General features: G+C 37.8%; 1 non-coding gene across 1 annotated transcript; it reads right to left on the bottom strand.

Annotated features, from left to right (window-relative positions):
* Positions 1-1,549: 1,549 nt before the first annotated feature.
* On the bottom strand, positions 1,550-1,655 carry LOC122035503. Its single transcript, XR_006127052.1, has one exon. It is a non-coding gene; the product is annotated as a small nucleolar RNA R71 (small nucleolar RNA).
* Between the last annotated feature and the right edge of the window lie 3,708 nt (positions 1,656-5,363).

Consider the following 5,363-nt stretch of genomic DNA (forward strand, 5'->3'; position numbering starts at 1 on the left):
AAAGTGTTGTTACGTTCATATTCTTCTTGTTTTCTTGCTATATCTTGTACTCCTTTATTGCTGTTGCAAAAGAGTTTGTGGCGAGGTTTCTCCACCTAGAACGAGTTGTTGTTAGCCGGTTTTCCGGGGTCTCATCCACCGACAGATTGATAGGCTTCGTCCACCTTACGGACACGCCGAGGAGTAGGAGTATCATCTCCAAACCTCGTTATATCATCGTGTTTGAGGTTTGATCTTCTCCACTTTCGTTTCTACATTGTATTTCCGCTGCGCTAACCTAAATTGTAGGAAGAAACGATAATTTGAGGTCGGCTATTCACACCCCCCCTCTCTAGCCGCTATCCGAAGGTCCTAACAAACATGCTCAACATCTCAGGCAGTGATTTGTCAATTTCATTCATGTTGTAGTTCATGATAAATTGACTATAGCTATCGTGCAAAGACTGCAAGATAAGATCAGTGGCCAATTCTTGGCCTAGTAGAAATCCCAACCGCTGTAGGTTTTCTACATACCCAATCATTTTGAGTACATATGGTCCTACGAGACTTCCTTCTTGCATTCTGCATTGAAACAGTGCTTTAAAGATCTCAAATCTCTCATGCCTTGCTTGTCCTTGATATAGTTGTCTAAGGTGTTCAACCATATCATAAGCATCCATGTTCTCATGTTACTTCTAAAGCTCAGAGTTCATGGTGGCGAGTATAAGGCATGACACATCTAATACATCATCTTGATGTTTCTTGTAAGCATCCCTATCAGCTCTAGTAGCAGTAGCGGGGGGTGCCTCAGGAATGGGCTGCTCTAGGACATACAGTTTTCATTCTTGCTTGAGAACTATTCTCAAATTTCTATACTAGTCTAAGAAGTTAGCTCCATTGAGCTTGTCCTTATCAAGGGCAGATCACAGAGAGAGAGAGAGAGAGAGTGTTCGATGTGTTTGATGACATGGTTATCTACAACAACATAATGCAGAACTTAGTATCATATATCGATCATTTAATTAGGCCTTTAATTAAATGATGCTCCCACTGAATTGTAAAGCTTGGTAGGAGTGAGTCATGGTTGTGGTTTTACCCACACTACTAGCTCCAAATCCAATCGCAATGACATTAATGTGGGACAAGATCCTTATTATACTCATCTTGAGTTAGCTTTGGCTAATCACCCAAGACTCGTATAATGTAGGTAGGTATCATATACCAATTGCATCAAATGCAACTCTTGTATAGCGAGATGAACAAGTCTATTTGTTCATTTTGCCCATCTTGTGAAATTCATATTATAGCTCATCTTGAGTTAGCTTTGGCTAATCGCCCAAGGTTAGTACAATTTGAATTCCATCTTATGGGATATGTATTTTTAGAGATTTGTGATATGGTGAAATGTGAAGGAGTGTCAGCAGATGAAGTTCAATTGATGACATTTCCTTTCAGTATCAAGGATAAAGCAAGGACTTGGTTATATTCTCTCTGTCCTCAAAGCATCACAAATTGGGAACAATTGGAGAAGCAATTTTTGAATCATTTTTTTCCTCCAAGTAGGACAATTATATGAGGAATTGCATTACGAATTTTGCTCAGACATATGGAGAATCATTATTTGAAGCATGGGACAGATTCAAGAGTCTTCAAAGACAGTGCTCTCATCATGGTTTGGAGAAATGACTGATTTTACACATATTCTATAGGGGAATTTCTTTTTCAGATAAGTGCTTGTTAGATTCATCAGCTGGAGGTTCTTTTATGGACAAAAGTATAGAAGAAGCTTATATATTAATTGATCAAGTGACATTGAACCTCCATGGATGGTCGAGCAAAAGTTTGATGGAATCTCCCTTAAATATTCAGGAAGTGAAAGCCATAAATACAAGAGAGCCTATCAAACAAAATGTAGTTCAACCACCCAAGAATGTTGAAATTCACAAGTTACAGAATGAGGAGTTCAAATATTTGGGGGCAATGATTGAAACTATTGTTTCAAAATGGTTTAAAGAAGATTCCCCTCCTTCGCAGATAATATCTAGTGAAAAGGTGATGATGTTGGGTTGAGAATTGAAAAAAAATCATGAAGAACTTCTAAAGAAGGACATGTTTAAAATTGAGGAGAAGAATAATAGAATATCACAAGAACTCAATTCCATTTCTCCAGGAAGTTCCCAAAGGCCACAAGTACCTTTCCCTCAACGATTGATCACACCAACACTAGATAAGCAAGTTAGACCTCCTCCAAAAGCTCAAAGGGAATTTGGGAAAAAGGAAGTTCAATCTTTCCCAGGACCTTCACTAAGGGTTCCTTTTCCACAAAGGTTAGTGGGGGTTAATGAAAATAAAGACTTCGGCAAATTCGATGACACTTATAAGGTTGAGTGCAGATTTCATAGTGTGTATAAAGATGAAGACTCTTCAGATGAGGATTGTGATGATAATGCAGTGGATAAGGAGTTTTTAGATCTACCTCCAGGTTTTAATAGAAATAGTGAAATTGAATTTTCAGATGATGAATATGATGTGGTAGATCAACTTAAAACTGCAAGTGAAGTTATTAATCCTCCTATAGTTGATTCTCCTATTGAGGATATTGATGTTGGTTTGTTTTTTAATGTTTGTGTTGATGATGTTGATATGGAACAATTTGTAGGGAGTTGTGTGGTGGAAGCAGCATCTCAAGAATCACCTCCTTTGTCCACACAATCCTTAGATGCTGTAAGAGTTACAAGGATTGAGCATGTTGGGGATCAATGTGTAGGGACTCATATAGATATGGTTGTGTCTCGAGAATCACCATCTTTGATATCACCAACACCTGAGCCAGAGCCAAAACCATCATTTGATTCAGAGGAAGTCACATCCACATGTTTAGAAATATCAGGTATCTCTCAGCAAAGTAAGATTAGTACTTCTTGTGATCTTTTGGAAAATTATATAGAGGTACCTATCATTGACTTTGTTGGATGTGATTTAGTTTTTATTTCTTATTCTGCTTATCTTAATATGGTTATGACTCTATCTTATCTAATATGTTTGTGGGAGATTTGTACTTTCTTTGCATGTGTAGATTCCACTTGGGCTAATGATTGGAAGCTCAATATGAACCATATTCGACCACCTAAAAAAAAATTTAAGAAGACGAAGATGGAGAGAGTTATACTTTACATTGTAGCTCCATTGATGAAAGCTCTCTCCATAATAAGAACCCCTGGTAGGAGGGTTCTAAAATATCTTACCCCTCCAAGAGCGAGATTTAGATGAATCTAATGAGGTGGTCGAGCTAATGACCTTAAACAAGCGCTTCTTGGGAGGCAACCCAAGTTCATTTTCCTTATTTTCTTTTATGTCTTTAGTTCTCTCTTTATAATAAATATGTATCCGCTACTTAATTTTTCTTGTCTATCTTATTGTTGTAGAATTCAAAGTTGTGGAGGAATGTGAGTATTGGATGGAGGAGTATCTTTAAAAACATGAATGTCAACCATTTGGAGCTCATCACTTGGTAACTTCTCTTAAAATCTCCTCCACATTGCTTTTAGTTTTCATTGGGATAATGAAAAGTTTAAGTCTGGGGGGATGCATTAGATGCATTTGATTTGCTTTGTTTGTTTTTTTTTTTTTTTGCTTATGTTTTGCATTTTGTTTTTATTTTTTGTTGCATACATCTTGAGAACATCAAACTCCACTTTTATGTTTTCTTGTCTTAAAGCAAATTGTTAGTATGTTCTTTATCTTGATTCATGATATTGTAAATGATGATAGTATGTTTAGTGTACTTCTTTTCTCTATATTGAGTAGCATGAATTGAGCTAAGTATCAATTAGAAATAAGTTTTAGTCTTGGCCTAACCTTAAGGATCTTACTTTCACTACACTTTGACTTGATGCTCGAATAGTTGATATCCTTGAAATAGTCATGATTCATCCTATTTGTTTAGTACTTTGTTTCCATGGTGATTTCTCAAACTTCATTTTGGTTACTGGATGAGGTTCGAATCTTGAAAAACTCATTTGGAAAAATTAAAATATCCCAACTTATGTGCCTATAAACTCTCATGTGTTTAAAAAGGTGCATGATGAAAAAAAAAGAGAAAAAAAAGAGTGTGAGAAAAGGAATATAAAAAACAGTTGTCATGAGTGGAAACTAGAAAGTCACCCCTTTGAGACCGAGTTAGGTTACTGGGAAAATGACTTCTATGGTTCTCTTGATATCGAGCACGCCTTTGAAACCTTGGTTGATTGAGAAATATGAACTAAGTGTGTGGTAGGTAAGTGTCTATCACCTGAAATATTAGGAACTCAAATTGGATGACGACATGACTAGGACAAAGATTGAAACTTGAAGGGTTTTGAGTTACTTATTTGCACCGTGCACAAGAGACTTATGCTTAAGCCATACTAGATTTATTTCTATGATCATGCTCATTAAAGAAACTTGTGGATAGAGTTAGGAGAGTGCATTAAGGATTATGATGCATTGTTGAATACATGAATCGTGATTACGACATTTTGCTTGAGGACAAGCAAAGGTTTACGTCTGGGGGTGTGATGTGCGTAGATTATATACACTTTTATACATATTTTGATACACATCTACTTGTACTTCATGCGCATAATCTATATTTATTGCACCCTATTTCATTATAATGTCATACTTCCATTATATTTTGTTCGGAGATCTACTCTTTACTTGTTTTGATTGATAGGATATGATTTGGAGTAAAAACGGAGTTTAAATGAAGTCGAGAGCTTCCAGAGTGACAAGGGCATAAAAAACTAAGTTTTCTTCATGTTCTGGCCATGTGGCACCCACACAGCCGTGTCAAGGCCATGTGGGGGGCGTGTTGAGGCCGTGTGAATATCACACGGCCGTGTGCAGGTCGTATGAGATTTCCAGCACTACAGACCAAAAGTAAAATGACCATAACTTTGTGCTCGGTTGGAGTTTTGGGTTGTTCTTTATACCGATTTGTAGATAACTTCAAGATCTACAACTTTGATGAAGACATCAACTAGAGAAAACCCCATCTTGATGGTGTAAAAGACGCTGAAATGAAACATTACCATTTAGAGCTATGACAAGGTCCATGACAAGGGGTGTGCAAGGGCCATGCAAGGGGGTGTGAGCTCCACACGGCCGTGTGAGCTACATGACCCATGGCCATGTGAGCTACATGACCGTGTAATGTTTCCAGAGAAGAAGAATGACATGGCCGTGTGAATCCACACGACCGTGTAACCTTGACAAAGTAGGAGAGGAACATGGCAGTGTCCCAGACACACCCGTGTAAGCCATCCAGAGACCAAACCAGCCATGGTCATGTCCCAGACACGACCGTGCAGGAGTACCAGAACTGGAGGCAGTGCACGCCATGT

This window comes from Zingiber officinale, chromosome 11B (genome assembly GCF_018446385.1).
Source record: "Zingiber officinale cultivar Zhangliang chromosome 11B, Zo_v1.1, whole genome shotgun sequence".
Lineage (NCBI taxonomy): Eukaryota > Viridiplantae > Streptophyta > Magnoliopsida > Zingiberales > Zingiberaceae > Zingiber > Zingiber officinale.